Source organism: Amblyomma americanum, chromosome 2 (genome assembly GCF_052857255.1).
Source record: "Amblyomma americanum isolate KBUSLIRL-KWMA chromosome 2, ASM5285725v1, whole genome shotgun sequence".
NCBI classification, from domain to species: domain Eukaryota; kingdom Metazoa; phylum Arthropoda; class Arachnida; order Ixodida; family Ixodidae; genus Amblyomma; species Amblyomma americanum.
Window position 1 is genome coordinate 167361405 of NC_135498.1, and position 22266 is coordinate 167383670.

General features: G+C 49.6%; 1 long non-coding RNA gene and 1 pseudogene across 5 annotated transcripts in view; one reads left to right on the plus strand and one right to left on the minus strand.

Annotated features, from left to right (window-relative positions):
- Positions 1-461: 461 nt before the first annotated feature.
- Positions 462-22266, plus strand: part of LOC144121966 (uncharacterized) — a 117520-nt gene continuing 95715 nt past the window's right edge. For 4 of the 5 annotated variants that reach the window (XR_013312762.1, XR_013312764.1, XR_013312763.1 and 1 more), the window contains exons 1-2: positions 462-540; positions 954-1085. This is a non-coding gene — a long non-coding RNA (uncharacterized LOC144121966). Of the gene's footprint in view, positions 541-953; positions 1086-3912; positions 3931-22266 lie in introns of those variants that run through there. The other variant, XR_013312760.1, reaches the window with a different exon arrangement.
- LOC144119176 (uncharacterized) lies at positions 20604-21819 on the minus strand (annotated as a pseudogene).

Below are 22266 nucleotides of genomic sequence, written 5' to 3' on the forward strand. Positions count from 1 at the left end.
TTTCACCGCAAACGAGCCAGCGGTTGAGGCGGGGAAATTTTTGAAAGTGTCAGCGATAAAAACGCACAATACTGTATATCTTTTAAAGGATTAATTACTCCATTTTCCACATCCAATGTGCCCAGTATGTCCCACAAATGCTCCTGAGTAACGTTGTCATAGGCTCCCCTAATACCCAGAAATGCTAGCCATAAGGGCCTATGTTCCTTTTCCGCAATTTCTATACACTGTGTCAATGAAAATAGATTGTCCTCCAAACTCCTTCGTTTCCGGAACCCATTCTGTAGTTCCCATTCTGACAGCGCCGCCATACGGCGGACGCGCGCTCTAGGGCGGGCAGAAAAACCCCTGACGCTTCAGGAATGTTCTTCATCAACATCACGTTATTTGCAGATGGCGCTGCAAAGCATTTTGTTTCTAAAAAATTTGTAGGTAGGGGAACGCTCTCTATGGCCTTAATACAGCGCCAGCCATAGCCATTGTGGAAAGAAAAATATGAAACAAACAACGCGCTTTGTTGATTTTAAAATGGTGAGTCCGGTAAGTAGTCGCACGTGCGCTTGCGGGAAACGTCGCGCCACAGTGAACAGAAATGACTTTGGTGGTGCTCCTTGTGTAAGTTCTTCTAGAAGTACGGAAATCTGAGCAAGTTGGTTACTACTACCCATGGTAAAACAGCGCGGATAAATACGAGTCTTAGTGAAAAACAGCGCACAAGCAAACACAGACAGAAAGAAGGACAGCGCTTGTCCTTCTTTCTGTCTGTGTTTGCTTGTGCGCTGTTTTTTTTTCACTAAGATGCAAAACCAACTAGCCCATTCAGCTGCTTTACTGATAAATACGAGGACGGAACAAACACGACGACACGAGCGCTGTGTAAGTTCATTTGTTCTCCCCCAATTACGACCCTATCGTACCAAGCTAACCAAGCCTCGTCGACTTCTGATATGCAGATTTTTATGACTGACGCAAGCAACGTGGATACCATGTGCGGGCAGTTCTCAATGGATGTGTAACTGCTTTCCCTGTGGAGACCTCGCCGGAGGAGAGCTCTGCTGGAGTGACCTTGCGCCTGACATACACAGGTTCGATCATCATCATTGTTTTTTTGCCTCCCCTTTGTTTTCCCACTGCTGGATGCAAGCTGTGTGTCGCAGCTGCAGCAACGGTGGTCGAAGTGGTGTCAGCTTTCTTAGCGTTTGTGTGCCATTGTTCGGTGCTGTAATCAAGTAATTGTAGCGCCGTATTGTGCATAGGCAGAACTGCAGTGCTGGTGCTGCATCTTTTGTGCGGCGTCGGCAGCTGTGAAGCGGTATCCTTGGCGATCCGCTCGAACGGAACTCCAGCTCAGCAGCGTGTGTTCGGTACCTATTTGTGCAACAGTTACGGTCTTTCTGTATATCGGCTGAGGCGGCCCTACTCTGTAGCCGTACGAAGAGACAAGACTCAACATAAACTAAGACCAAAGACGCAATTAATTGGACGCGCGCAAGTATTTATAAACAAGCACGTGACACCAGCTGCCGATGAAGTAAGCATAATTGGTTTTTTTGGGGCGAAAGGAAATAGCGCAGTATCTGTCTCATATATCGTTGGACACCTGAACCGCGCTGTAAGGGAAGGGATAAAGGAGGGAGTGAAAGAAGAAAGGAAGAAGAGGTGCCGTAGCGGAGGGCTCCGGAAGAATTTCGACCACCTGGGGATCTTTAACGTGCACTGACATCGCACTGCACACGGGTGCCTTAGCGTTTTTCCTCCATGAAGTAAGCATAAACACAAACAAGTAGATAGCCAAATCATCAATTCGAAACCAAAATCAACTGAAGCATTACTTCCTTCCATTGGGAAATTCAATTTTTGTGAACTATAAATGCAGATAAGTAAGTTCTGGAAAATGTTCAAGCAGTCGCAAAAATTTCACATTCCAAAATACAAGAAGTACACAAATTCATACATGCAGAATATGTACATTCTTTTTGAAGAAAAACATACGACACAAGACATTATATGTGCGCGCCAATAACACGATACAGTGACAAACTTTGCCGAAGGTGCGTTTTTTTGGGGGGGAAAACTACAGCATAGCTGCATATACATCTTCACATTCGGAGGAGCGACATTTAGGATACACATTTAGTGTACGATAGCATAGTTTATTTTTCGCTCATTAATAGTTATTTAATACATTCAGATATTAATATTAAGTACTTCATACAAAGAACTACAGTAAAACTGTAGCTAAAGTCTTCACAAATGAATAATGAAGAAACTACATATAAAGCGTCTCAACACAAAAAAACATTGCATATTATTCAGTTACTTTCCTTTCTGTTAGGAAATGTATGCAGCCGAGGTGCGATAAACATTGTATCTGCCTACGCCAGTAAATTCACAAAGTGCTTTTTAATGGTGCATACTTTCAAGAAAAAAAAAAATTCGTGGTGTTGCCTATCGTATGACAAATGAATACAATAATATGAGGCCAATATTTAGTGTAATGCTGCATTAAAAAAATATGTTAAAACGCCTTTAAGTGCTTAGAACAAGAGTAGTTAGTAATTGGCTGCTTATTAGAAAGCATTGCAGAACAAAAATAACTGTTAGCTAGTGTATCTTTCTATATGAGGAGGAGGAAAGGCAGGGAGGTTAACCAGAAGAATAGCCGGTTTGCTACCCTGCACAGGGGAAAGGGGTAAGGGGAGGAAAAGATGAAGGAGAAAAGACAGTTGCAGGAAATTGCAAAGTCACAGCGTTCAGCACTATGCAAAGTCACAGCGTTCAGTAAACTCACAGCGTATCTTTCAGTAAGGTTCTGTGCATGTGCATGGATCAGGGAATAAAAAAAAATCGCAACCCATTGGCTTCTAGTACTTGAAACAAAGCTGTTCGGACATTATTCATTCGTGAATAAAGCGATGTACAGGGTCAATCACACTCGGAGGGAACACGGCTCTGCATGGCCTCGTATCTGCTGCTTGCCATTGCATCTAACCTGTTAATGAATGAATGCAGAGTGGCACAAGAGAAGAGTGACCTTGACATGGTGCTTGTGTCATCTGCCCCCGTGCACGGGTTTGCTACCGGCTTGGTCGCAGTAGTGCTCCGCATATGCGTAGCTACGCGGAGCCATATTCTCTTGAAGTGGGATTGACCGTGTTCTTGACATTGATAGCACATAAATCATGTCTGAAACTGTCTTCATGATGCACCTCGAGTGAGAGGTGATTATTTTTCTAGATGCTATAGTTATGAGGACTAAAAAGGACGTTAAAGCTAAATTCACTGTTTAGAGTGAAATCCTCATTATTAAAGACATCTTGAGATAACACACGGATCCTCCTCTACATTATGTACGCAGGATATGAATGTTCTCAATCATCTCAGTCAACAAGCAAAAAAATATATATAGGAGGATTATTTAGGCACAGTCTTTCAACCAGATAGACATACGAATCTCCCTTTTAGGCCTAGGAGGTCGTTGGGTGGGGCTGACTGAGAGGATGATGGTGGTTGAGATCCTGGAACTGACTGGGGGCTCTGTAGGGGAGTGTGGATTCTTGAGGCAGATGCTGCTGACAGAGGACTGTAGTCCCTTGTAGTTAAACTTTGCACACCCCCACTCTGATGGGATGGCCGGATTGGGCTTCTATACCCCTGCCACACGGCAAATCTAATGTCATTCCCATCGAATGACATTTGTTCGACTTAATGTCATTTATTCTGCGTGCTGCTACACGGCCAAAAGTAATACCATTTGCAAATGATGGCGATTGCGATGGAGAAAAAGTGCAGCATAAAAACATTTCGATCTATGCTTCAATATGTTTCGAAAAGTATTGTTTTGCGAATGGAAACCGATTTCAAAATTTTAATCCTCGTTTCAATAACGCGTTGATCACTGCTATCCACCAGGAGTCCAAGCCAAGCCAAGCCAAAGTTCAGCCAGCGGCGACAGACAAATGGCGGACGTCACTACGTCGCTTTGTGCAATGGATTCGCTGCAGCGGAATGCTATCGCTGCGAGTCTATGCTTGCGAGCACAAAGACGCAGCAGGCTGGCCCTGTACAAAGGCAGATTAGCGGATCCAGCAAGAATAAATAACAAACAACTCCGAGTGCACAACTCCCGCAGCAATTGACACAGCCAGCACTCCGGACTCCGGCAACACAACGCACGCGCCTGCCGCTGGCTCATGGGCTGGCTACGGCTGGCTTTGGGCCACGCTACACAAAAAAGCCAAAAAACGTGCCTGCTCGTCCATTCCGGTTGGCTGGTAGCGAGAGTGACAGTTTTATTTTTTCTGGTGCTATTCGGTATTATTATATAAATAAATGAACGACCACAGATTTATACGGGCGTTGAAATATTATAATGCTTGTGTCGCATTTGAAATTTATGTTCGGTGCATATTCTCACCAAGTCTCTGGTGTCGAGGGAACACATTAGCTCGGAGTTTGCTGGCGAATGAGTTCCCCAAACTCATTCGATACCTAATGTCATTTTCATCGAATGTCATTATATTTTCTCGTGTGGCAGCAAACTAATGTCGTTTTGAACGAATGTCATTCGATGGAAATGACATTAAATTTGCCGTGTGGCAGGGGTACTAGTTGGATGCTCGTAGTTGGATGCTCGTCGCGAGCGATGAATGATGATGTCACGCTGGCCAGTAATCGTATGCACGGTGGTTAGCAGTGCGAAGAGGACTTCAGGTCTTCGTCCGCTTGTCTGGCAACACGTTGCTGGTTGGGGCAGCAACTTCACCTTCTTAGCAAACAAAACTGATTATTGAGGTCTGGATCGAAATACAAGGCAGGTGAGAATAAGGCAGTTTAAAAGAAGTTGTTTAAAAGCGGCCAGACTCGGCGCGCTCCTCCAAATTCTTTGTTTGCATCAGGTTTTAAACCCTTCAGTAATTGGGCAGAGCTTTGCTATTCCAGTTCTTGCCAATATTGGCCAATAGCAGTACAACGGCACAGCACATATAAATGGGCAGAGCCCAGGGCTCTGGAGAGCCCGACCCTGTGGAGCCTCAAACCTTCTCGAACGTGCAGGGCACACGGTTACGCATACACAGCTCAATACCTGTGTGCAACCTATTGCGGCGCCATCGAGGCGCCCACGCATCGGCTTTGCAGTCTCCGCCGACAGTAAAAGGAACCTCCTCAGTGGGAAAAGGTCGCCAGCCCCTTGTGACTCTGACAAGGTCGTTCGCAGTCTCACTCCCCATTTCCGGCGGCCTTGGTTGGCGTCCAAAGCGCGCGACACGCTGTCATTGTTCTAACACCTCGTGCACGACTGGTCAGCAGGAGATGAGACGGTGAGACGCGCCGCAGCGAGTGGGGGCAGTGATAAGCCATCTGAATGTGGTGACGGCAAGTGAACTGCAGGCCACTTGTCGTCCGGGGCACGCAGTAGTGCTCAACTGCGCAATCATGCAAATAGAATCACGCGCTATTTTATGGCGAAAGCCTTTAATGGCTCATACTCGCGGTGACCGGACGTCCAGTCATGTGACCTCGCGGTGCCCGTTCGTTACATCCTAGGTCACGTGACTGGTCCATCCGTTACATCCTAGGTCACGTGACCGGTCCATCCGTTACAGCCTAGGTCACATGACCTGGTCCGTTCGTTACATGACCTTTTCATGTGATCACAATCTGCCAACTGGACTGTGAGCAAACTGCCCGCTGTGGCAGGTGGTGTGATCCGCCGGCAAGCAACAACTGTGCGACGTCACCGCTAAAATTCAAATCAGTGCAATGAGTCGCAAACGGCTTTCGCCTTCCCACAAATAAGAGATATCTAAGTGCCTCCAACGAATTTTTTCTTTCGCAACAAATGCAATAATTTCTCTTTCAATGAGAAGTGAAAACATTTTCTGTCGTCGCTTTGAGAAAACCTTGATCACACTATCATATTTGCTGTTTGCTTCTGTTGCTACCATATGTGATGCATTTATGGTAGACGTCAATATTCTTCAAAGCCATGCACAAAAATCTCATTAAAACAGCTCCTGTCACTTGTCTTTAATTTCACCATCAAAATGTGATGGCATTAAAGTTGAGGAGATAAAACTCGCAACTTCATCATCCGCCGAGCACTCCACGACCAGCGACTTCCTCGGGAGCGGCCTGGGCACTATGAAACGACATAGAAAAGCTAAAATCGGCACTGCAGGAAAAATTTCACTAACTACTAGTGGCCAAACATGCCAGCTTATTTCAAACTATGGGATTAGCTGATTTCACTTTGGACAATTGATTTTGTCCGATTACATTCAAGGCTCAAAGTGTGCTTGATCGATCCCACTCTCGTCGCCAATGTAGTATTGGGTGAGGCGGCCGTACGAAGAGAGAAGACTCAATGTAAGCTGGGACCAACGATGCAATTTATTGGACACACACAAGTATTTTGGACAACAAGCACGTGATGCCAAACAGCCGGTCAACAAATACACATAAACACAAACAAGCAAATAGGCAATCCAAACCAAAACCAAATTAATGTATACAACAGGAACTATCATTGCTGCAGCCAAAATCAACTAGAAATACTGTAATGTGCACACTGACTCCACTTTTGTGATGAACGCCAAAGCCACTGAACCATCGCGGCAGAAACTAGGCAATTTAATCTCAAGAACGTATGTTATATATATAGAAAACAAGATGGTGGCGAGCACAATGGCGTTTGTAGGCTTGACAAATACCAGATACCTCTGCCCTGCCCTGCCAGGTGTTTGTCAGTCCGATGTGCATTTACTGAATGGAATACCGATCGGCTTACATTACGAGTGCTAATCACTTTAAAGAACCCCAGGTGGTCAAAATTTCCGGAGCCCTTTATTGCGAGGTACGGGCTGTGGACTCCGTGAAGGTTAGGAATTGGGTCTTTATTTAGAGATTTTGACCCAAAAGAAGAAAACAGGGCCCCAGGCCTTTGGAAGATACAGACTGGCTCCCCGAGCAGCTGCTCTCTTCCGCTGCCGGAGGAAGACTCTCTTTGTCCGTTGACGGTCGCGTTTTCGAACGGCGTGGTCACGTGACCAAACTGCGGGTTCCAGGAAGCAAGCGTCCTTGGCGGCCGAATCCAAACCAACCTGAGTTCCGACGCTAGAGGAGTGGGGAACAGCCGCGCTTCGCGACCCTCATAAACATGTAAAGTCCGAGAGGGGCGCGTCTTCGGCCGAACATGAGCTCCGCGTCTGCGACGAGGCCGGCACCCTGCAGCGCCGAGGGCAGGCCGGAGCGTTCGCGGCACAAACAGTTTCCGGAGCTCGCGGGTCCACAGGTCAGCAGTGTCTTGCAAAGCAACACCTTGTAAGGCCCACTCGTGGGCCGCCCACTCCCCCTGCGAGTACCCTTGACCACCGTTCCTCTCCCAAGTGGGGCAGGGGGAATTGGACTACGCGGAGGGGGACTATTTAAGGGAGGCCCAATCGTCGGCGCTCTTTCTTGCTTCCTGCCATGAACACCGCCGACCTCCTGCCTCGACGACACCTGGTCCCCCACCAAAACGACAATGTGAGAATAAACCTTTGTCCTTACTAGCTGGCCCGAGTCTCCGTGTCTGTGCGTCTTTGCGCAGAGGGATCACCCACAAATAATGGCACCTAACGTGTGGCTTTGATTAGCACCCTTGTGGGCGATTTCTCTGCCAATTTTGAAGCAGGCAGCCAGACTCGTGGCAGGCGCTCCTTGTTTTGGACCACGCCGTACCTGTAGGGTTAGCGTGTATAGGTCAGCCGTGATGTTCGCGGGGTAGATACTTGTACAACGTTTTAAATTTTGTTAGGCGTTTTGTGTAGTTTCTGTAGTTTTGGGGCGTTTTCTGACGTGTATTTCACGTGTTTGTAGACAGACTTTTTTTTATATGGGAATGCCTTTGTGTGTTTGGTTGTCGCCGTGGGTTAGCCTGTGCGACTGGGCAGCTGACGCGGGCTTTAAACAGTCTCTCGTAGGGCAGACTTTCACCTTTTCCCCTCAGTTTGATCGAGTTATGCCTCCTGAGAAGGATATCTCAGTTAATACCGCGACTTTGGATGCTAGTGCACCCGGGAGTGTGGTGAGGAACGCGGGAGAACCCATGCAAATTCCCCGACACGGCGGATGTAATGGGGCAGGTAATGGAGGTGTTTGCCGCATTGACTCGTCAGCTCGGTTTGGGTGGCTCCAACCAAGCCGCAGCATCGGCGACATCGCGTCTGCGGATAAATATTTAGGTCCCCTCCTTTTCCGGGTACACGGACGCAAAATCAGTCCACGAGTTTTTACAACTCGAGGACTACCAGACGGCTCTGGGCGCCCCAGATGACGTGATGCTAGCGCAGGTCCTGCCTGTAGCACTTGTCGAGATTGTGGTGCGATGGAGGTGTTGCCAGCCGACCGTGCAGTCGATGGCAGACTTTAAAGGCTGCTTCTGTGCCTAGTTCCTGCCGCCTGACTATGAACTCCGGATGCTGGAGGAGGCTTGTGTTGCGCACCCAACACCCAGACGAAAGCCTCCTCCAGTGCATACGCGCAATGCAGGAGCTCTACAAGAGGGCAGATTTGACGACATCCGGCCAAGACCAAGTCGCACGTGTGAGGCAGTGCCATCCACGCTTCAAGCCGTATTTGCGCGGCCGTAGTTGTGTTTGGCGGCAGGTATGCAAGCCGAATGGCTTTCAGGTTCTCAATGGGGCCGTGAGCCGTGCAGTTATCAACAAAAATATTAACCTGTCACCCCTGCAGCTCGAAACTTTGGTCCAGTCGACGCACAGATCTTCAAACAATGCCTGATTTATCCATGCCTTGGAGTTGGTGCAATACCACACGGGAATGTTCTTCGCGCCCTTAGCCCTTTATTGACGAGACAATAAAATACTTGAAAAAATCATTTATTTCTTTCATATCTGCACTTATTAGAGCATGACAAGGCATACTTTCTAAACACAAAAAATTGCTATACATATCAGCTGAAATATAGCTTTGTTGCCTGTGGGCAACAGTAGGCATGAGTCCTTAAGTAGGCGTCATTGCACAATTCTTACGGGGTAGTGTGGAACTTGTATATGCACTCTTTTTCTGGAGTGAAACAAAGGTGTACGTTACACTTTCTGCACATTACACGTGTAATGCCTGTGCAGTTGGGGTATTTGCATCGACCTTTTTTGGGAGAAAACATCGGGAGGTGATCAATAGTGTCCAGCCTAATCTCCTTGCAGGGTACAAGAGCTGCTGGCCCACGGCGCTTCTTCGCTTGTAGTTCATTTTCAATTTTTGAAGGGGCCAACGGTCGTCTTCTGGAAGGTGTTGCAACCTTTCCCTGCTGTTTCAAAACGCACGCTATCTCTGCTTTGAAAAGCAGTAGGGTCATTTGCTGGTTGCGTGGCACCTTAGCCGCGGTTGCATCTCGGCGGTACAGGAGCCAGCAGTTGACGATTACGACATCCAATAAATGGAAGAATAGCCGCCTGTACCACTTTTTGGATCTCAAGTTGATGCTGTACAGCGCCACAAGCATGTCCATTAGATCCACACCGCCCATGCACTCATTGTAGACACCTATAATAGAAGGACGAGTTATGCTCACCGACGTTCGGGTCTTCTTGTCAAAGCGCTTCACAGTATTCTCTGGTGATGCCGATGCAAATGTGGACAGCAGCGTGACGGGACGATTGTCAAACCACTTCACAGCCCTCAGACTCACCCCTTCAAATGTCGTCTCCATCTCCACGTGAGAGCCACGCCCTTTCTTTTTTAGCTCTTTGTCGGATGTAAGTTTGCATCCTTTCAGGCGAGCTTCGCGTACTGTGCCTACGGAACTGATACCAGCCTTTTTGAGGACCACCTGTAAGTCCACACTGCAAAACCAGTTGTCAAAATACAGGATGTAGTCTAGACCGCGAGGCACGACACTCGCCATTCTGAGAACGATGTTGCCGCTGGCACCGATGTCTGGAAAACCCGGCTGCGGAAAAATTTTGCCTGTGTACACTTCAAAGTTGTACATTATGCCGCACTCATCGCAGAGAAGGAATAGTTTATAACCCCATTTCTTCGGCTTGTTTGGCAAGTACTGCTTCAATGAGCTGCGGCCTTTGAAAGGCACCAGGTGCTCATCAACGCATAGTTTCTGAGATTTTGGTATTTCACGGCATTTGGAGACCACGTGGTCCAGTAGGGGCCGCACTTCGTACAACCTGTCGCGTTCGGCGTTATTGAGGTCCGGTGCCTCCTGGTTGTCATTGAAGTGCAGTGACTGTTTGATTTCTTCCCATCTGTCTCTCGTCATGGTGTCGGCAACTTGACTGATGCGGAACCTTTCCGACCAGTACATGCACGTTTGAGGCAGCTTCATAATTGACATAGTGAGCACTGCACCGATAAACTGCTCCAAATCGTTGACAGTCATTGTAGTAACTTTGTTGGGATTCCTCTGAGCGCTATACAGGGAAGACTGCTCACAGATTAGAGACAAAAAATCCATGTAAAAAAATTCTCTAAAATAACTGATTGGAGACTCAACCGGGGATGGACAGGGCGGTACGTCCTTCCACTTTGGCATGGTATTACCAGTGGAGCCTTGGACAACACTCCATGCAGGACCATTTTTCGAAGGCTTGGGAATTTCTTCAATATTGTCTGTGCTTGGAGTTCTAGAGATGCCTTCATCTTGACAGTCACCTGAAAGAGCTGTGCAAATTAAACAGAAAGCAGATGCGATATAAACATGCTGAAAAACAAAAGGCAAACGTAATAAAAAATTATTACAAGAAGTACCCGTGTGAATAAGGCAGTCCTAATAACACAAACTGAAGAATTACGGTTTTGATAGATGTGTAAGTAAAGATGGTGTTGCAAATGCACAAAGAAACTCCTACTGCGCAGCATAAACAGAGCGCCATGCGCTACCAGGCGTCTCATATATATAGGCAGGGAAATGGGGAACGCATGGTATTGTCTGTCGTGACAGGAGTCGGCGGCTACACGCGGGAGCACCGAGCCAAATGCGCCCTTATGGTCGAGTACCCCCCCCCCCCCCACTCTACATCGCACCTCTTCCTTCGGCAACGGATGCTACTTCATTTGTGCCTCGAATTGAATGTTTGCATAATTCCGGCTGTGGCAACAAAAATGAATGCTTACATGCCCGGGCTGAAGGAGCATTCTCTGGTTCTTCGTCGCTTGACAACTCCAGATCAGAGTTATCACTGTGTTCTGGGGGCGCCTTTGCGGCTATTTTTCCATAAAATATGTTGGGATCCATCCGTGTGTCCTGCATGAGGCCGTGCAGCACGTACGTTATCCGCCTAGGCAGTTTAGCAGACAAACACAAAAAAGGCACACTGTGAACTCAACGGGACGAAAAACACAGCATAGTTCCGGGTGTTACCTATGGGCAATAATCACGAGACTCGCCCTTACGGGCGCAAATTAGCAGAGCCATAGACGTAATTCGAAAAATAGCAAACTGAGGCATTCTTCTAAGCAAGTGCGAAAAGCCACGGAGAAAAAAACGAGCGCTTACCAGGAAATTGAGGGTCAGAGTCTGAAGTCGTGTAGGCGACTGCTGTGCAGAGATTTCTTCTTCTTCTTCTTCTTCTCCTCAAGTAATATGGCACATACCCACGTGGGGGGGATTGGCCAAGGTATAGGGTAGAATGCCAATGAAGCATTTGCGCGGGGAAGGAAACGTCAGAAGACTGAATCAAGATAAAAAAAAATTGGGAAAAATAAAATGAATTCAAGAGGTATGAGTCATCCGGAATAGAATCAATCTAGCCTTTTCTGGACATGCGAAAGAATTTTGTGTATAGCTAACAAGATAATCGATTAGTTGCACTTATGTAATCGTGAAGGTAGCCGCATACACTGCTTAACGGGAATCCCTTGGCACTCGCACTGAACGATAGAAGAACTGTAAGAGACAGAGGCAGTCCTAGTCTCGAAAGAGGAACCTCCAGATATTGCTTTCTCTGAACCGCGAACCGCCGGCAAGAGAGGAGAAAATGATCGATTGATTCAACTTGCCCACATGATACACAAAGGTTTGTCGCAGCGAACCCGCACCTGCATAAGTACAAGTTTAAGTAAGGGATTCTACATCGCAGGAGCGTCATGGACACTTCACAAAGCCTTGACTTATACCACCGGATATTCCATGGGTACTTTAGGTGTTGAAAGTCCACGGTATTCAGCAACGGATCACTCAAAGTGGCTGAAATATGTTGGAACCGCTGGAAACGTGAAGCTGCTAACAGAATGAGGTGAGGGACGGGATATGTTACAGGTGCGCTGAGAGCTGACCTTGCCAATAAATCAGCCACCTCGTTAAAATAGACGCCTGAATGCCCAGGTACCCAGACCAAACGGATCTCGCGCACTGTGCTCGGAACAAAAAACCTAAGTGAACGAGTCAAGAAAGATTTTTCCGAATTTTGGAGAGAGACAATAACTGAAAGGCAGTCTGTGAGAATAAGAACCCGTGCGACATGTCTGGGAATTTTGAGAAGAGCCAAACCAATGGCCAAAAACTCTGCGAAGAATATAGGAGTATAATCAGGGATACGAACGGAGTAGCTCCAATCTAGATCCTGCGAATATATGCCAATCGCCGCCTTCTCACAGCTGCCGGAGGCATCAGTGGAGAGAACAGTATGATGTGGAAAATTCTGTAGGTGTTCAGAAAGAAGATTATTTAGGGTATGTGCGGGCATATGCTTCGCATGGGACGGGAAAATAAAGTCGTAATAGAAGACGGGATCAGCCTGCGTGTCAGCAACTCGTTGCAAGGAGATCAGATCAACCTGAAGCGGAGCTAACAGATTCTGCGTGAACCTAACTTGCGGAAGCTGATAACGTGGCCAGTGATTAGTCAAAAAAAGGTGTGGTTGGGATACAAAAATTGGAATACTAACGCCTGGGGCCGGGTCAAAAGACTTGAGGAAAGTACGCACTGTTAGAAGTTGGAAGCGGGAATAGAGGTTGGGGATACGCGCTTCCAGATAAAGGACAGCGTTGGAAGCTGATTTTGGGAGCCCGAGGCATAGCCGTAGGGCACGTCTTTCCAGTAAGGCTAATGGCTGCAGCTTGTAGTTCGCGCTACCAGAGAACAAGGGGCAACCAAATTCCAGAATCGGTCTCATATAAGCCTTATAGAGCAACAGTAGCGTGTCACGACGCATGCCAAACTTTTTATTGCCAACTCGGGTCAAACGGCCCAGTGCACGTTCCCCTTTAATAACATTATTCTTAATATGGTGTCGCCAGTCCAAATTTTGGTCATAAGTAACACCTAGGTATTTAACCGACTTCACCTGCGGAATTGGAGTGGAGCGGTAGGCTAGCGAGATGTACATAGGAGCGTCGGGTGGAAATACCAGCACGCCGCATTTGCTGACATTAAGTGATAAATTGATTTGGTCCAACCAGACTTCAAGAGCATTCAGATATGCCTGCAAATACCCGTAGAGCACATGAATATCATTTGCTGATGCGAAAAAAGCTATATCATCTGCGTATACATAAACTGTAACGTTAGGATGAATGGGGATGTCCCGAACTAATATGTTGAAAAGCAGCGGAGAAAGAACAGAGCCTTGCGGCACACCTCTTGATTGACCATAGGTATTAGAACAAAAAGATCCGTCTGTACAGAAGAAAAATTTATCTTTTAGAAATTCACAAATCCAGGCGTAGAGGTAATGCGGTGGTTGTAGTTGAGCAAGCTTGTTAATGAGGACTGTGTGCTCCACGCTGTCATAGGCCTTCGCAACGTCAAGCGTCACCAAGGCCGAAACTTCTCTCTGGCGCATTGAGAGTCGTATTCGGCTCTCGAGATCCACATGCGCCGAATACGACTCTCAATGCCCATCTGCCTGGCTCCGCCCCTTGGCTCGTGCTCTCCCCCGCCCGGGCCTTTCACCGCTGCTGATGTCTCGGGGCTGAGGGCCTCCGCTTTTTTGCGCTTTTCCGCATTTTGCGGCGGAGGGCCCAAATTGGCTCACGGCCGGTGAGGAGGAGGACGAAGTTTCTCCTCCTGCCCCGCCCGTTCCTGCTGCGGCCCCGGGCTCCTTTTTGGGGCTTTCGGGGCGCCTTTTGCGGTCCCGGTTCGCGGACCTTGGCCTGACTGCGGGAATCGCCACCTGCCCGCGGTCCTGGGACGCGGCGGTCTTCGCCGTCTCGGCGGTTTTTTGGCCGCTTCTGCCTGCGGCCTCCTGCGGCTGCTCGAGGCTGCCTCATTGCCGTTTCTGGCGTCTCAGGCTCTTTCTGAGCCTCGGGGCCGCCACTTCCGGCTGCGGATCCTGGTCCCGCCCTTGCCTGCGGTCCCCGCCATTGCGGTCCGGACAATTTGTCGTCGCCCGACCCCCAGCGGTTGCGTCCCCTACGCTGGTAGGGGCGCTCTTCACCGGTCGCGGTCCTACCTACAACCATCTTCAGGTGGGCCGCATACTTCATTTTCTCCGCCCTTTCACGACCGCTGGCCGCTACTTCGGGCGGCTGGTTTTTTCTCCCACTTGAACGGGCTTGCGGACTTGGGCCCTCGCCCTGGGGTTTTTCCCTAGCGGGGCCTGAGCCCGGTTCCCGCCCTGTCCCGTTGGTGGTCGGCTATCTTTACGCCCTCCGGCCCTACCATGAGCGCTTCGCGCTCTCCCTCCCCTGCGTCGCCCACACGGGCGAATTTCCCAATCGTGACTTTACACCGCATTTCACCGACTGCGACTTCGGGCTCGAGCGCTTCGCGGGTGCCGTCGGACCCCTCCGATTCGCCCTTCTCGGAGGCTGGCGACGCCATCATCGCCCAGGTCCCGGACGCGGTTCCGACCGCGCAGCCCTCCGCTGCGCCTCGGCCCGTGCCGCCCGACGTGGCGGCGGACTTTGCGGGACCTTCGGGTCCTGCCACCGGGTCCTCTTCGTCGCTGGTCCCGGAGTCGACGGCGGCCGCTCCGAGCCCGTCCGTGGTTCCGGTTCCTGCGGGTGCGACCGCGGAGGCGGCCCGTGACTTATCAAACACCCCCGTCGCAGGTCCCGCGGACTCCGGCGCCAGGCTAGACCTGGCGTTTGCTGCCATGCCGGATTTCGCGGAAGTCACGCAGTTGCAGGAGCGCCTCACGGCGTTCCTCAACCACGACAAGAACAAGATCCCGGTCCAGGCCCGTACACAAATCTCGCACATGTTCGGCGGGATGGTGTACCGCTGCGCGGAATATCGCGCACTGGCCTCCGACGCCCGCGTTCGCGCCGAGGTCCTCCGAGCCATGTGGTCGACGGAGCGCCGGGAGGCTTCGGCTGCCCGGACCAGGGCCTCTACCGCGGAGGCGCGACTGGAGGCGGCGTCAACAACCTTCCAGCAGCGTCCTCTCCCGGCGGAGCCTGTGCGACCTCCCACTTTCGCGGAGGTCGTCCGCGGTTCGACCCCGCGGGAGGCCCCTTCCATTCCGACGCGGCCGCCTCAAACAGCAATGCGGCAAGTCAACAATCACGTCGCTTTTTTGACTTCTGCGCCCGCGGCGCACGTGTCGCCGCGGGAATTGATCACTACCTTAAAATCAAACATAACCCCCGAGGACGAAGGGATCGGTCCCGTAGTGCTGCGTGCCACGCCCGCTGGCGTAACGGTTCTTGCGCGTGATCGAAATACGATAGATAACCTCAGATCGGCGGTCCAGCGAGATTTCCGCGCCAAACTTCTTTTTCCTCTTCTTCAATTTTTTATTATACGTCAGATGGCGCCACATGCCCATGTGGTAGTAAGATGGACGGAGTTTGGAGTAAAACAAAAGCGTCCAAAACCAAAACTGAACCAGAAAAAGAATATTTTCTGGTGTGTTGCCTGTGGGCAACAGTCGTCAATAAAGGGTTAAAACATCTAGGATTTTTGGACTTTCCTATTGCAAGGAGTGGCAGCTTCTCTGCGCCAGTGGCATTTGCACCTACCATTGCTGTGATTCTTTTCTTACTATGGCGGCCCCCTAAATAGGAGTCGTCTGGAAAAGAGAGGGTGTGGTCAGGTAGCATCTTGAAAAGGAGGCCTGTCTAATCACAATTGAAGGTGTCCTGGGGGCTGTACTGGCTCAACAAAGGCTTCAACTTATTTTGACAGTAGCAGACTGGGTTGGCGGCTCTGTTCTCCCCACACATCTTCTTAAAAGATACACCTTGTCTCTTCTTGAACCCACGGAGCCATCCGTCCGTGAACTTGAATTTTTCAATGTTCAGGGTCTCTGCCTTTTCCTGCAACATATTGCCCGACAGTGGAAGATTCTTCGCTAAAGCAGCTTTAAGCCAGAGTAGCAAGGCCTTTTTCAATTCTGGGTGGTCGCCTTTCCTATTGTTTTTCTGGCTGGTGCTGTGGGACGCCTCGAAGGCGGAAAAAATCTCTCCTTGTGAAGACATAGTTTGAATCATTTGCTTAGGCACAGTGAACTCCTTGGCCACGTCAGCTTGTGTTCACCCACGCACCACTAGCTTAATGATGGCCGCCTTTTTCTCAAGGGTCATAGTGGAATACTTCCCACACTTTGTCACAACTACCGCTCGTCGACCGGCTGCCTAGCGCAAGCCGTCGAGGCACAGGGGCCGCTTTACGCTTGCCTGTGGCCTAAAGGCGGGTGTTGGACAACATTTATTTGTAAAGGTTGGTCAGCCCGTGCGTGGTGCACGTGTGTCGATGCGTCGGGGATCGAGAAGGAACTCAATGGGTTGAGAGGTTCTAAATCAAACCCTTTACTTGGCGGCAGGGAACAACACAAAAAGGTAAAAACGAACACGGGGAGTGACAGGAAGAACAATACAAAACACGGAACGCGACAAGCAGGAGGCACTCATTACAAAACTTAATTCGTCCAGTTAGGACACGAACAGAGGCATACAATGTATTAGATGTCGAAAATACAACATTACATAGAAAAGAAAAGGAGAAGTCCGGCGGACAGTTCACATACGGGGGCCAAGGTGACGACTCCAGTTCGGGTGGCTGTCGATGCGGCAATGGCTCGAAGGCGGCGGGCCTGGTGCGATGGAACGCGTGCCTCGGCGCGGAAATTCGGCCCTCAACGCCGCGGACACACCACCCAACCTCTTTCGTTGCCTGTCTTCCCTCCACTCTGTTCTCCTCAGCTCGCCGCAACCCGCACAGGGCCGGCGGCCAGCCAGCGCACAGTTTCCCTCCCATCATCGGGACGCTTAATCTTTGTTTTTCCACGTGGGGACGACGGGGAAGAGGGGACGCCGTAACCGGCAAAGCACCCCCGGAGCGCGCCGGAGAGCCACGCCCTTGGGAGGGCAGAAGAAAGCGCACAAGACTTATGCCTTCTGTGACAGCCGTCGCCGAGTCGGCCGGGCCTGCACGCTCGAGTTTCGGCAACCAGCGCATATGTGCCACCGTCCTTGAAAACGCCATGCTTCTTCAGAACTCCAATGTTCGTTTGGTTTGCCGATGGCCGAGCTCCGAGAGAGACCTCGACGGGTCCCCCGCAAGCAGCCGTGCTGCGACCCTGTCACTGCTCTATGTGAGCCCTCTCCTCTGCTCTCTCCTAATGGGCCACGTCCCGCTGGTCTGTGCCCAATTATTGTCACAACTACCGCTCGAAGTTACTGAGTCGAGTCACAAACTGGGAGCACGTTTCCCCATTCATGGGCGATGCCTCCTTAAACTTCTCTCTGAATCCTTCCTCCGTCAACCGAAATCACAGCATTAGAGCTTGCTTTAACTTGTCGTAGCTTGTACAATCAGGCGCGGACATTCGACTAAAAACGCTCAGCGCCTCGCCACTCAAACACAGACTCAAAAAAGTGGACCATTGGCCCCGTGGCCAGCCTTGGCTCTGTGCCACGCGCTCAAAACGCCTCAAATAAGCATCGAGGTCATCGCGCTGTTCACTGAAAACAGGCATGACTTTGTGCGGGCTCACTTTGTTTCCTTGGACCGCTCCCCTCTCTTCCGACCCGGACCTGGAGTCCATTTCAGAGGTACCTGCGGGTTCCCGCCTCAACAGCAACACCTCCTTTTCCCTTTCAAGCAAAGCCATTGTTATTTTGGATTCTTCTGTTTGCCTCTCTAACTCCTCATCCCTCATACGACTTTCGCGTTCGGATTCTTCCTTGCGCCAAGTGCTTTCTTCATTTCTCTCTTCTCGGTGCTTAGCCCGCTCCTGTTCAATCCACGAGAATAGTTCTTTACCTTCCAAGCCGAAGCTTCTTCCCTGCTCTACCAGTTTGTCAAACTCGGCCTCCGCCATCGTGCTCAGCAAACAGTGGGAATAAAACCACTAGCACGCACCTCTTTTGACCCTCTCGTTGAGTCCCTTCGGAGCCTCAGCCCTGACACGCGGCTGACCAGTCCTGTCGCGGACGCCAATTATTGTCACAACTACCGCTCGTCGACCGGCTGCCTAGCGCAAGCCGTCGAGACACAGGGGCCGCTTTACACTTCCCTGTGGCCTAAAGGTGCGTGTTGGACAACATTTATTTGTAAAGGTTGGTCAGCCCGTGCGTGGTGCACGTGTGTCGATGCGTCGGGGATCGAGAAGGAACTCAATGGGTTGAGAGGTTTCTAAAACAAACACTTTACTTGGCGGCAGGGAACAGCACAAAAAGGTAAAAACGAATACGGGGAGTGACAGGAAGAACAATACAAAACACGGAATGCGACAAGCAGGAGGCACACATTACAAAAGTTAATTCGTCCAGTTAGGACACGGACAACAGAGGCATACAATGCATTAGATGTCGAAAATACAACATTACATAGAAAAGAAAAGGAGAAGTCCGGCGGACGGTTCACATACGGAGGCCAAGGTGACAACTTCGGTTCGGGTGGCTGTCGATGCGGCGACGGCTCGAAGGCGGCGGGCCTGGTGCGATGGAACGCGTGCCTCGGCGCGGAAATTCGGCCCTCAACGCCGCGGACACACCACCCAACCTCTTTCGTTGCCTGTCTTCCCTCCACTCTGTTCTCCTCAGCTCGCCGCAACCTGTACGGGGCTGGCGGCCAGCGCACAATTTCCCTCCCATCATCGGGACGCTTAATCTTTGTTTTTCCACGTGGGGATGACGGGGAAGAGGGGACGCCGTAACCGGCAAAGCACCCCCGGAGCGCGCCGGAGAGCCACGCTCTCGGGAGGGCAGAAGAAAGCGCACAAGACTTATGCCTTCTGCGACAGCCATCGCCGAGTTGGCCGGGCCTGCACGCTCGAGTTTTGGCAACCAGCGCATATGCGCCACCGTCCTTGAAAACGCCACGCTCTCTCAGAACTCCAATGTTCGTTTGGTTTGCCGATGGCTGAGCTCCGAGAGAGACCTCGACGGGTCCCCCGCAAGCAGCCGTGCTGCGACCCTGTTACTGCTCTTCGTGAGCCCTCTCCTCTGCTCTCTCCTAATGGGCCACATCCCGCTGGTCGGTGACTCGCTTCTTTGATGGACCCGGCAGCACCGGCAGGGCCATGTTGTCCACAACCCGAGTGTGCACCACACTGCTCGTCAAACAGACGCTAAGACAAGGCACTTTTCGTTCAGAGTGGTTGTACCGCCAGACTTATTCACAAAAACGGCGAATGGATGTAACTTCGTGAAGACGAAGCGCCACTCTATCAACGCGGTCAGAGAAACCCTAGGGACGAAACGGCAAATGGCGAGCGTATGAGACAAGCGTACAGACAAGCAATAACTGCCCGCGACAACGTTGGCGATATAGTGAACTAGAAATATCTTCTAGTGGCACGAACGGCAACATGGAGGCATGCCGGTTCACATAGACAGCGCGAGGTGGCGCTACTGCAACCTTTTCTAGTGCTGCTGCAGCTTCGTTGGCTGGGTGCCAGCGGCATTGCGAAGCTAATTTTTCAAGATGTAGCGTTTAGGTTGTCACAGACGTTAATATGTGGCCGCTTAGTGATCTGTAATGTTTGTACTATGGTTTTACCGATCATCCGCTTAAACAAATGCTTGCACGCTTCAATGGCTCTGGTATTGCACCTGCTGCTCGCATATCGTTTACTCGTTTTGCATACTGGAATTTTCTGTACAAGTAGGACATGTTGGTGCATAGCTTGGATGTAAAAAGTGATAGCACAGCCCAAGCGTGCAATATTACATGAGCCCTCATCCAGTCTTCACTCACTGCGTATCTATATTAAAGATTGCCTTTTTGTTTTCTAATCAGAGTGTTGAAGTACACAATTTAAAAAAAAAATTTTGATTGTCGAAAAATGTACTAATAATGCATCCCACGCCAGCAGTCATAACTCATATATACCCCACCACAAGGAAAATTCCTCTTGCAGTTATGTACATAAAGCCATCAGCTGTGCAATGAGCTAAACCATTATATCGTCAATTCTAGTTTTTTTATTTACAATATTACCAGAAACAATGGTTTTCAGTGAGGAATGTTTTTAAAACAATTCCAGCAATAACAAATCTTATCACAGTTTTATTTTCTGTAGTTGGTTGCACAGCCTGATATACCAAGAATAAGTGTTCAAAATTTCGTTAAAAATCTTTTCGAGGAAAAAAGTTACGAATGTTCGCGCAAGATGAAACGGCAGAAAAGTAAGTTTCGAGAGAAACGACAAAAAGATTTGATATAGCCACACATACAGCAATATCCAGGAGGGTTAAAATCCACCGCATTTGTAGCTCAGGTCCTTAGTTTTGTCTTTACTTCCTTTCGCTCGTGCGTCTGCTCGCTTTTTTTTCCCTTGTTTTTCTTGCGGCATCGGTGGACTGACGGTAGGATTTCTTGATGCGTTGTTGTTCACCTGTCAAGCAAGCTTTCATTGTGTGGCGTTCAGGCTCGATCCCAATGTGTTTCAAGACATCCAGCGTCCCTCTGTTGCCATTGTTAAAATGGCACACAGCATAATACAAGCCAAACTTCAGTGTTGGCAGGCTAACAAAAACATTTTTAGGCACCCTTTGCTCCTCAGGGCATGCCATTGAAACATTCATTGGCATTCTATCTGGCTATGCAAACATTTCTTGAGGAGCTCGTCTGAACAAAGGTCTTTGTACGCAACCTTTACTTTGTTCAGAAAGTCATTTGAAAGTCCTCCCTTGTGCTTGTAGTTACATTGGCCAGCAGCTTTAGCTCAGTCGAAAGCACACAACAGCTTGCTCCTACACGGCACGCCCCATGTCTTGGATAGTCGTCCGTGGAACTGCAGTGGAACAAACTAGCTAGCGTTGCCTGTTTCATTCCTGCAAGATTTCCGACGCTGGCTCTGATTCAATGCCATAGTAATTTTGAAGGCAATCAATGAGCCCATCAGTCAATTTTCCTTTGCCACTTAATCCACGCACTGTCTTCAGCTTTCTTAGCTGGTAGCCAACCCGTTTTTGGACATGGCCAATGCATTCAAATTCTTTCACGCTCATCATCATCATCAGCCTTACTACACCCACTGCAGGGCAAAGGCCTCTCCCATGTCTCGCCAATTAACCCTATCCTTTGCCAGCTGCATCCACCCTTTGCCTGCAAACTTCTTAATCTCATCCGCCCACCTAACCTTCTGCTGCCTCCTGCTCCGCTTACTTTCTCTTGGAATCCACTCCGTTACCCTTAAGGACCAGCGGTTATCTTGCCTTCGCATTACATGCCCTGCCCAAGCCCATTTCTTTCTCTTGATTTCGACTAGGATGTCATTAACCCGTGTTTGTTCCCTCACCCACTCTGCCCGCTTCCGATCTCTTAACGTTACACCTATCATTTTTCTTTCCATGGCTCGCTGCGTTGTCCTTAACTTAAGCTGAACTCTTTTCGTTAGCCTCCACGTTTCTGCCCCGTAGGTGAGTACCGGCAAGATACAGCTGTTGTAGACTTTTCTCTTGAGGGATATTGGTAAACTGCCACTCATGATCTGCGAGAATTTGCCATATGCGCTCCACCCCATTCTTATCCTTCTAGTTATCTCCCTCTCATGATCCGGATCAGCTGTCACTACCTGCCCTAAGTAGACGTATTCCGTCACAATTTCTAGGCTCTCGCTGCCGATTGTGAACTGTTGTTCCCTTGCTAGGCTGTTGAACATTACCTTGGTTTTCTGCATGTTAATTTTTAGACCCATCAATCTGCTCTGCCTGTCTAACTCATTGATCATGATTTGCAGTTCACCTCCTGAGTGACTCAGCAAGGCAATGTCATCAGCAAATCGCAGATTATTTAGGTATTCTCCATTTATTCTTATTCCCAACTGTTCCCAATTCAGGCCTCGAAATACCTCCTGTAAACATGCGGTGAACAGCATTGGCGAGATCGTGTCTCCTTGCCTGATGCCCTTC